This window comes from Carettochelys insculpta, chromosome 14, assembly GCF_033958435.1.
Source record: "Carettochelys insculpta isolate YL-2023 chromosome 14, ASM3395843v1, whole genome shotgun sequence".
In the NCBI taxonomy this organism is placed as follows: Eukaryota; Metazoa; Chordata; order Testudines; family Carettochelyidae; genus Carettochelys; species Carettochelys insculpta.
In genome coordinates, this window is record NC_134150.1 from 9559160 (window position 1) to 9570862 (window position 11703).

The window sequence follows — 11703 nt, forward strand, 5'->3', positions numbered from 1 at the left end:
TTAGGCTTCGTTTCCTTAGTAAAGAAGTAGAAAAGAACTGAAGATTTTCCTAAGAAATCAATCTACTGAGTACATTCCTTTTTTAAGCCAAGGTGAAAATGCAAGAAATGGTTTTCTTTGTTCAAAAGGACACTAATACTTATAAATTACTGTATTAGGAAAGGAGCCAGGGTAAGTACCCTACCTAAAAATACTTCACATCTGTGCATATGAAGGATTTTTTTGTTTTGTTTTGTTGCTTTTACATGCTTATCTCCTGTATGTTAGCTCAGTCCCTGAGCCCAAATTCTTTCTGATACTACAGTAATGGGTCTATATAGGTACTTTGATTTATAAAATTACTTGGTACCAGGAAATCTCCAGTTGCCCTGAGTGCAGCATTTACTCAACCAAAACAGCAAGTAGCGAATTACTGAATTAGCTTCCCAGCTAACATTGAGTAGTTTGGACAGTTGTAAGTAAATTGTTTTTGTTGAGCTGATTGTTTTAAAATTAAGCCTGCAAGCACTGGAAGCATCAACAGCACCCAAGGAAACTTAGAGCCTGTCTTCAAAGTTATGACAAGTCAGCCACTTGGCAGGTCTCGCAGTGACCTATATTTTAATATGGGCTATTGGATTATTTCTAAAAAGGCTTCTTAGCCATAAAAGAATTATGCTCATTGGCTGCTCTGTGGCAAAAATACAATTGAATTAAGGATTGAAATAATTTAGGATCCAGATGGACAAGTTGTCCCTGCGGCTGAGCAGTAGCAGATATATTACGCTTTGGAAATTGCACAGAAAAAGGTATAATTGATTCAAGGTAACCACACTACTTTATATTAAATAGAGTAATGCTGATAAACTGGAAGGTTAGAAACAAAGAGTTGACCTGAAGAAAGAAAATTGAAAGTCTGAGGAAAACAAATATATCCTTAGACCCTACATGTGTTGGGAGCTGTACACTTTCATAGCCAAGAACAATAAAATGTGCTGGGTACCTTATTTTTGAGTGCCTAATGTGACACTCCTCAAGAGGTGCCAGATTTTCGGAGAGTAGGCAGCTCTGCACTTTGTGAAAGTCAGTCCCCCTTGAAGGTGTGCCAAGCCCAGCACAGTGGAACCTGCTCTGACAGTCCATTTACTACATATTCCTTTGTTAATTATTTTTATTATTAAAGATAAGTGACCCAAATATTAGTGTGTAGAAATATTTCTGGCAAATAGTTCTAGACCCTGTTAAACACCATCCTTCAAACACACACAAATAGAACAGATGATGAATACTGATACATGGAAAAGCAACCAAGTGGACTTCTGAAGAACTGGATCAAGGCATGAAATAGTTTTTAATGATTTTTTGAAACTAAAATAGGACCAGAACTTTACACATAAAGCCAGCTTAAGATAATCATCCTCAACCACCATGGGCTCAGCATCTGTTGGTGTCCAATGCCTCTCTCACTATTTCCTTCCATCTTTCCCTGTCCAGTGCGAAGTGGCTTAGTTTCTGTAGACTGGCTCTGCACCAATCTACTATATTGTCTGCCCATTCTCTGTGGGGGTCTGCCTCTCCTATCTGAGCTGTCCATTATGTCGAATACCAGGGTCTTGATTTTTCATTCATCTTTCATTCTGTAGACACACCCGAATAGCTGTAACTTCTGTTGTATAATCTTCTGCAGTATGTTCTCTTTTGGCTGTATCTTCCTATGTAAGTCCTCATTGATGACTCTCTGCATCCATCCTATTCTCAGAATTTTTCAATAACAATGCCTCTGGAATGCCAATACCTTTCTCTTGGAATCTTTCGTTATCACCCATGTCTCACATCTGTACAACATGCTGCTGAATACACACATTTTCAAGATGTTCAGTTCCCTGGTCACTGAGCTGCCCTCCGCCACCAGCAGCCAGGCCACCTCCAGCTGGGCATCACCCAACCTGTTCAAGGTCACCTCAGGTAAGCACATGTCATGGCACATCCCTGGGGGAAGGCACACCTGGGCCCCAGTGCGATGGCCTGACCTCAGGTGGCCTGTCCCAGAACATGGCCCAGGGCCACGTCTACGCCTGCAGTCAACATCCAGCACGCTTCTCCATGGAGAGCCCCACAAACGCACCAGGGGACCCTTGGGCAACATGGCTGCACCCAGCCCACCCACTCCCTAGGCAGGGAACCCCCCACATCTGAACTCCGCCCCCCACGGCCCACCAGCCCATTCCTGGGAGGGCCCACCATGGTCAGCGCCACTGCCATGCCATTGTGCTTCATAGGCCAGTGTGCCAGGGACATGGGAGACCGCACAGGGCCCATACCCAGCACATGCCCATCCCATGGGTCTGGGGTGGGGGGTGAGAGCATGGCATCCAGGGTGCGGACATGGCTCTGAACCCTCCCTCTGCCCTCACCTATCTTACAGACAGGATGTGGCTCTGGACTCACTCTTCCCCCCACCCCAGCTGTCTTACAGCAGGTGCATCCAAGGGGTGGGACAGCCAGACAAGGAACTCAGGTTCTACCAGCTCCATCCAGGCCAGAGGGCCCAACAGCCGGGCCTGGACCAGCCTCAGCACCCATGGCACAGTGGCTATGGGTCCAGAGGGCCCAATGCCATGGCCATGATGATGAGGCCGTGGCCTACACAGCTGCCCTCTGGCCCCAGAAAGCATTGGTGGAAAGGCAGCTGGCCCTGGACAAGGCCAAACTGAACTGGCAGTGGGACATGGCGGGGAGTGGGGAAGGTGATGGGGATGCTCCACACTGTGTGCAGGGCCCTAGTCGAGCAGCCCCCCAACTGCCCCTGCCCCCCGCCTCCCAGCTACCCCTCTGAGGTCCCTGCCTCCTGCTGCTCCCATCCCCCAGATGATGGCCCTGAGGACCTAGCCAACATACTACCCTGGACCTGTCTGCAGCTGTCCTCTGGAGCCTCAGGGCTGGGTTCATGGCCATGGTGGGCCCTGAGGAGGGCCCCACCCCTGCAACCCCCCCACCCCCCACTGAGGCCAGACCTGTGGCTGACCGCCCCTTCCTCGCAGTGCTCCTGGCCCCATCAGTGCCCCGACAGGGACAGTGTGCCTGGGGCAGGAGGGGCTCCTGTGGGAGATGGGGCTTGCGATGTTCCAACCTGTATGGGGTGGACAGTTTCCATATAGCAATGGCCATGCACTTCTCCATGGAGAGGGCTGGCCTCATCCAGGTGTCCTGGCATTGGAGCATAGTGGTGTTAGCCAGCTGCAGATTTCCAGAGAGGTCTCATTCTTCATCCAGAGATTCTTCAGCCAGTGCTCCTTGTCCCACTCCTCCATGATGACCCTGTCAGTGCTGGTGGCATGGGTCCAGATTTGCAGGACAGCTGGGGGGAGGGGGCCCAGTGGGGGGCAGTGTGGGGTTGGGACCCACAGGCCTGGGTCTCTGTCTCCACAGAAGGCCGAGGAGGGTGGCCAGGAGAATGGCCAGCCTGCAGGTCAAGGCAACTCTGCTGGTCTGCGGCTGCTGGGGATCCATGCCTGCTGGCTGGGGCAGACAGGACAGGGACCTGGGTCAGCCTTGCTGCAAGCAGCATGGCAGGCCTCAGCAGCTTATGCAGGGAGAGGCTGTTTGGGTGGAGTCCTTTAAAGGGCCACGTTGCCAGCAGCCCTGGAATGGCTCTCCAGCCATGCAACACCATCTGCGCCATTTCCTGCCCTATTCTTCCAGCAGAGTGCCAGTGCATGTGTAGATGAGTTCCGCTGGAAGAATGACAGCTCTTTCAGACTGTATTTTACGTGTAGACGCGATCTTCCGGATGATCGTCTTCCAGAAGATCATGCATGTGTAGAAATGGCCAGTGAGGGGTGTAAATCTACCAGGTTGAAGGTTATATGTGCTTGCCTTCAGACTGTGTCACAGCCTTGGTGGGGGAAGGGGAGGGAACAGGAAGAGGGGAGAGAAGGGGAACAAAACAAGAAATCCCTAGAGGCAAAATGTCCCTTTGTTCAGAATTCTAACAAACAGGCCTCTAGCCATGTATCTAATGGAGAGGATGAAATGAGCTGCCAGAAAGCTTGGCATTTATCTAGATTGTGTATCAATTAAGCGTCTGTAGATGTAATAATTGCAGTACTTCAGCTGCAGTTTTCTGAACTGGCCTGCTTTTTCTGGCAGAAGCATTGTCTTGATTGCCTGGAAGCGGATACACAGTAAACGTAACTTTCAGGCTGATGCTGTGCAGTGATTTGGAAAACTCTTTTTAGGTTGCCCTAAAGCTCCACCTGCTGGTTAAAGTTCAGTTCATCTGGAGAGATGATGAGGAAAGTTTTTGACTAGAGTGAAGATAACACTATGTAGAACAACTGATGCTGATGACCCAGGGCCCTGCTTGAGGGTCCCAAAGGGAAAACTGCTGCCTGTGTCTTGCTGGCCATCTGAATATATTCTCGTTTGTGGTCATCCAAGAGGCTCAGGGATTTTTCTATAGATCTTGAAACCAACTGCTTCAAGCTACTGTAAGCACAAGTAGCCTTAATAACACTAAAAAGTTAATTGTTTACATCATAGAGTTAAATAATGAAAACTGTGTTAAAATTTTAAGGTTGCAAAGTCAAGCCTTTGAAAGTGAAGAAATGTCAATTTTAAGGCTTTCTGTGCACCCTCAGTTCATCCCCATTCGACGTTACAAGTCCTGCCCAGCATCACATTAGAAATCTATGTCAGAGCCAGGAATAAAATACAACTCTCTGGGGTGTCTGCCTTAAGTGTAAGAGAACGTCCTTTCTCTTGTTGGAACCTTCTGCCTTGCTCCCAGTCTGGCCTATCCACTGAACATGACAGAGCCCATGTAGAACAAATAGTATATGATCATATACTGACTGAGCTAACCGTGTTATCCCCACCCTTGCTCTGGCTTATTTATACCTGGCCCTGCAGATTTCCAAGACCAGCATCTGATGAAGTGAGTCTGTGCTCATGAAAGCTCACACTCAAAACTTTTCTGTTAGTCTATAAGGTGTCACAGGACCCTTCGTTGCTGTTACAGATCCAGACTAACACGGCTACCCTTCCGATACTTGACACCATGCAAGGCACTGCATTTAGCCGTATGGAATGGAAATCTATCAACCTCACAAGGAAGCTTGCACAAACTCAGACATCATTTTTCTCTCCAAATGCAAACGAATGGACATCACACCAAATGGACTAAAGGTGAAAAATCCTTTGCAATCTACATACTGCACAGACTATAGTGAGAGATCATACCATACGCTCTCAAAGAAACTGAGGAACCACCTAATCAGCATCCTGTACAACAAACAGGAGAACATCAAAAAAGAGCTCTCAAATCTGGAGTCTTTCATAAAAAACCAACCTTCAACACAAACTTCCACTCCGCTGAACTTTACTAAAACAAGACAGGAGATTTACATTAGACACTTCACTACTCTACAGAGGAAAAAGGACTGCATGCTGTCTAAACTCCTGCCTGCCACACAGAGCCACAGCAGTGGTACCACTAACTCAGCCAGCAATATCGTCAATCTGTCCAGCTACACACTCAGCTCAGCAGAAGAGTCTGCTCTTTCTTGGGGACTCTCTTTTTGCCCCACCACCCGCACAAACATAATACAGTTCTGCGGTGATCTGGAAGCCTACTTTCGCTGTCTCAGACTCAAAGAATACTTTCAACACAACACTGACCAGCACACCGTTACACAGACACCCTCCCAGCAGCACAAGAAGAATAACTCCACGTGGACTCCTCCTGAGGGTAGAAATAACAGTCTGGACCTATATATAGAATGCTTCTGCCGACACGCACAGGCAGAAATTGTGGAGAAACAGCATTGTTTGCCTCACAGCCTTAGTCATGCAGAACTCAATGCCATCCACAGCCTCAGAAAAAACCCTGACATTATAATCAAAGAGGCAGATAAAGGAGGAGCTACTGTCATAATGAACAGGTCTGACTACCAGAAGGAGGCTTCCAGACAACTCTCCAATCCCAAATTTTACAGGCTACTTTCCTCAGATCCCGCCGAGGAATACACTAAGAAACTACACCATCTGCTCAGGACACGCCCTACACAAGCACAAGAACAGATTTATACCAACACACCTCTAGCGCCCCATCCGGGGTTATTTTACCTGCTACCCAAGATCCACAAACCTGGAAATCCTGGACGCCCCATCATCTCGTGTATTGGCACTCTCACTGAAGGACTGTCTGGTTATATGGACTCTTTCCTCAGACCCTATGCCACCAGCACTCCCAGCTATCTCTGAGACACCACCGACTTCCTGAGAAAACTGCAATACATTGATGACCAACCAGAAAACACTATCCTAGCCACCATGGATGTAGAGGCTCTCTACACCAACATCCCACACAAAGATGGAATAAATGCTGTCCAGAACAGTATCCCTGATGATGCTACAGCACATCTGATGGCTGAGCTCTGTAACTTTATCCTCACACACAACTATTTCAGATTTGGCGATGATATATACTTTCAAATCAGCGGCACAGCTATGGGTACCCTCATGGCCCCTCAATATGCCAATATTTTCATGGCTGACCTGGAACAGCACTTCCTTAGCTGTCGTCCACTAACACCCTGTCTCTACTTACGCTACATTGATGACGTCTTCATCATCTGGACCCATAGGAAGGAGACTCTGGAGGAATTCCACCGGGACTTCAACAACTTTCACCCCAACATCAACCTCAGCCTGAAACAGTCCACACAGGAGATCCACTTGTTGGACACCACGGTGCTCATACACGATGGCCACATCAATACCACCCTGTACCGTAAACCCACTGACTGCTACGTCTACCTTCATGCCTCCAGCTTCCATCCCAAACACACCACACGATCCATTGTCTACAGCCAAGCATTAAGATATAACCGCATTTGCTCCAACCCCTCCAACAGAGACAAACACCTACAGGATCTCTACCAAGCATTCTTGAAATTGCAATACCCACCTGAGGAAGTGAAAAAACAGATCAACAGATCCAGACGTGTGCCACAAAGCCTCTTACTACAGGACAAGCCCAAGAGAGAAAACAACAGAACACCACTAGCGATCACCTACAGTCCTCAGCTAAAACCTCTACAGCGTATCATCAGGGATTTACAGCCCATCCTGGACAATGATCCCCCACTTTCACAGGCCTTGGGAGGCAGACCAGTCCTTGCCCACAGATAACCTGACAACCTGAAGCAAATCCTAACCAGCAACTATACACCGCAACACAGTCACTCTAACTCAGGGACCCATCCGTGCAACAAACCTCATTGTCACCTCTGCCCACATACCTACACCAGCACCACCAACCAGACCCAACCAGGACCCAATCAGATCAGCCACACCATCGTGGGTTCATTCAGCTGCACATCTACCAATATAATTTATGCCATCATGTGCCAGCAATGCCCCTCTGCTATATACATCGGACAAACTGGACAGTCTCTACGTAAAAGAATAAACGCACACAAATCAGATGTCAGAAATAGCAATATACAAAAACCCGTAGGAGAGCACTTCAATCTCCCAGGCCACACAGTAGCAGACTTAAAAGTAGCTATCCTACAGCAAAGAAATTTCAGGACCAGACTCCAAAGAGAAATTTCTGAGCTACAATTCATCTGCAAATTCGATGCCCTCAGCTCCGGCTTAAACAAAGACTGCGAATGGCTGGCTAAATACAGAAGCAGCTTCCCCTCCCTTGGTGTTCACACCTCCAGATCAACTGCTGGTAGTAAGTCTCACCCTTGCTGACTGAGCTAACCTTGTGATCCCCACCCTTGCTCTGGCTTATTTATACCTGGCTCTGCAGATTTCCAAGACCAGCATCTGATGAAGTGAGTCTGTGCTCATGAAAGCTCACGCTCAAAACTTTTCTGTTAGTCTATAAGGTGCCACAGGACCCTTTGTTGCTGTTACAGATCCAGACTAACACGGCTACCACTGCGATACTTGACCTCTACCTTAGAATCTGACAATGGGCCACATCCCCCTCAACTGGTCTGACTTGTTTTCTCCCCTCTTGATGTATACTACTGATAATGGGCCATTTCCACCCTGACTGAATAGACCTTGTCAGCTCTGGCCCTCCCTTTTACTGAGACCCCACTCTTTAAATACTCCTCTGAAACCCGCCCCCAGCCCCCAGCATCTGATGAAGTGGGTCTTTGCCCATGAAAGCTTATGCTCCAAAATACCTACTTCTTCAGACCCTAGTCAGACCAGACCAGACTCATTATTTAAGGCACAGAGAACCAAAAACAGTAAGCAAGGAGGACAAATCAGAAAAAGATAATCAAGGTGAGCAAATCAAAGAGGGGGGGGGAGGTCAAGAATTAGATTAAGCTAAGTATGCAGACGAGCCCCTATAGTGACTCAGAAAGTTCCCCTCCCAGTTTAAACCACGTGTTAATGTGCCAAATTTGAATATAAAAGCCAGCTCGGCTGTTTCTCTTTGAAGAATGGTGCGAAAGTTCTTTTACTGAAAAAGAACTTTTGCACCATTCTTCAAAGAGAAACAGCCGAGCTGGCTTTTATATTCAAATTTGGCACATTAACACGTGGTTTAAACTGGGAGGGGAACTTTCTGAGTCACTATAGGGGCTCATCTGCATACTTGGCTTAATTTAATTCTTGACCTTGCCCCACCCCTCCACTCTTTGATTTGCTCACCTTGATTATCTTTTTTCTGATTTGTCCTCCTTGCTTACTGTTTTTGGTTCTCTGTGCCTTAAATATTGAGTCTGTTCTGGTCTGACTAGGGTCTGAAGAAGTGGGTCTGTCCCACGAAAACTCACCTAATAAACTATTTTGCTAGTCTTTAAAGTGCTACTTGACTGCTTTTTGTTTTGATAGTGTATAGACTAGCATGGCTTCCTCTCTGTTACTATCCAAAATACCTGTTAGTCTATAGGTGCCACAGGACTTCTTGTTGTCCTCGAAGATACAGACTAACACAGCTACCTCTCTGATGCTTAAAACCCTATAGGGTCATTATATGGTTATAAACACAAATTTGGATTTTTTTAAAAAAATTAACAATGCCTTGGCTTTGTTCATTTCAAATTAATCTGTTGAAACAGGGGTGAGCACACTTTTTACATTGGGCCCCACTTTTCCCACCTGCAATTAGCAGGGTCCCAAATTTATCTAATGTAGTCCAAACCAATGGAAATTTTGGTTATGTTCATATGGGGAGGAAAAAACCCCAACCCTTTTGGCATGTGTAAGAGAATAAGTAAAAAGAATGTAAAATCTTTATTAATCTATAGCTAAATGTGAATACCCATACATAAAAACAGTGACATATTTCAACACTGTTTATGAGATGGATAAGCCTGAGACCCAGTAGCCGATCATGCTGTGCCCCCTTATGAAATTTCAGCCCCTACCCCAGGGTATGGCATGTATAGACAATTCGCACCCTGCTATGTCGAAATAGTGGGGTACTCCATGGTGGTCATCAGCCAAGGGGTTGAGAGACTCTCTGTCCAGTCCCTGGGCTCTATGGTCACCATGTGCAGCAGCCCCTTAAAGCAGACACGTGCACAGCCTGCATGCCCTTCAGACACCCCGATCCCCCACCCAGTGCCCATAGCAGCCAGCCAGCCCCCCAGGCACCCCCAGGGCATGCCCCCAAAGGGACCCAAGGTTCCCACCCATCCATCCAGGGGAGGAAGAGGTGGCGGGGACCCTCCTGGTTGGACACTGAGATCCAGGGCCTCCTGGGGCTTTGGGGCAAGGAGGAGGTGCTCCAGGTAATGGAGAGCAAGCAGTGGAATGCAGACTTGTTCGCCTGGTTGGCCAAGGGCCTGGCTCCAGGGTCAGGACCATGTCAGGAGTAAGGTCAAGGAGCTGTGGCAGGGTTATGCCCGGGCCTGGGACACAGCCGGCTGGTCTGGGGCTGCCCCCACCACTTGCCCCTTTTACAGGGAGCTCAGGGAGCCCTGCACCCTAGGGTCCCTCATAGGACCCCAACCCGGGACAGTGGAAGAAAAGGAGGAGGGCTGCAGCGAGGGGTAGGGAATCCTGACTGACCTTCCCTCCCGCAGGTCCAGCAGGGTGTTCACCCACCGGGTGTCCCCTGACCATAGGAGTAGACCGTTAAGTATGTACCCCAGGTGCACACCCCAGGGTTAAGAGCTGGGGGCAAGGGAAATGACCAGGGCCCTCCACACACCCAGCTGACCCCAGCCCACCATGGCCCAGGCAGACCATGGCCCCAAGAAAGCAGTGGCAAGTTCCTCAGAGCCCGTCAGCACCTGCACCCCAGGATGGCGCCATGCCCCATCCCTGGGGATAGGGCGGAGCAAAATCCCCGAAGGGGGTCACCCACAGGGGGGACACCACACACAACATCATCCTGGGGGACAGGGGATGGGGACCCAGCAGCGGAGGGGGAGGCAGTGTGGGCCACAAGTCAGGGCCCAGACTAACGGCTGTCTTCACTCTTTCCCGCTTTATTCCGCAGCCGCAGCATCTGAGGGCTATGACAGCACGGGCGCTGCATCCATTATGCTGGACAGCCCAGTGGGGACGTTGCACCGTGGCAGCCAGGTGGCAGAGCAGGGACCAGCCCCAGGACGAGCCTGCCACTGCCAGAGCACCACTGAACCCAGCTCCTCGTCACCCTCCGGCATCAGGTGGAGGCGTCAGAGCACCACCTGCAAGTGAAGGAGCGCTGGCTCCACTTGCAGAAGAGAGCGCTGGCCTGATACTTTCGAGTGCATTGCCAAGCAGATGGCAACCCCCGCCGCTTCAGCCACCGTCCCTCCCAGCCACCCTCCACCTGCCCTGGAGCCTGCCAAGGAGGAGGACTGCAGGGCTCAGGGGCCAGCCTGGCCATATCTTCCAGTCCTCCCAGCCCCCACCCAGCCTCGACAGGGCCTCCGGCCCTGATGTGGGTCATGTCCCGCCCACACTGGGTGCTGGACAGTAGGGGGTAAAGGGGCCAAGGACTGGGCCACCCAGGCCCCCTTTTGTACGTAGTTCCCCCATTATTGTAAATAGGTGCCTTGTCCCACCCCCATTAAGTAGCTGCCTCCCCCATGGACATAGTTCACCATGCATGTTGAAAGTTCATCATTTCTGTTGTTTCAAGAATGTTCAGTTTATTTAAAACAAAACAAACGTGTGTTGTGTGCTCTCAGGGTGTGTAGCGTGGGTGTGGGGGCAGTGTAGTGTGTTGTGGATGGTGGCAGGGTGGGTGGTGGGTGGCTCCCCAGGCTGGCCCCACCGGCACTCACCCCGCAGCCTGGTCAAAATGAGCCCCCAGGGCCTCCTGGACTTAGATCCCTTCGTGGTTGGCTTGGTGGCTCGGGGCAGCAGGTGGCTGGGGATAGGCTGTGACAGCCTCCACAGCCCAGCCCTGCACGAATGCCTCCCCCTTGCTCTCCACCAGGTTATGGAGTGTGCAGCATGTGCCCACAACCTGGGGGATGCTGGGGAGGCCCAAGTCCAGGAGGGTGAGGAGGCACCTCCAGTGGCCTTTGCGGCGGCCAAAAGTCTGCTCAACCACCTGGCATGCATGGTTCAGGTGGGTGTTGAACTGCTTCTGGCTGGTGCTGAGGTGACCCATGTAGGGGCGCATGAGCCAGGGCTGGAGGGGGTAGGCTGCATCCACCATGAGGCAGAGGGGCACAGTGATGTCCCCCCGAGGGATCTCACTCTGGAGGATGTAGGTCCCCACCTCCAGCCAGCGGCACAGGGCCA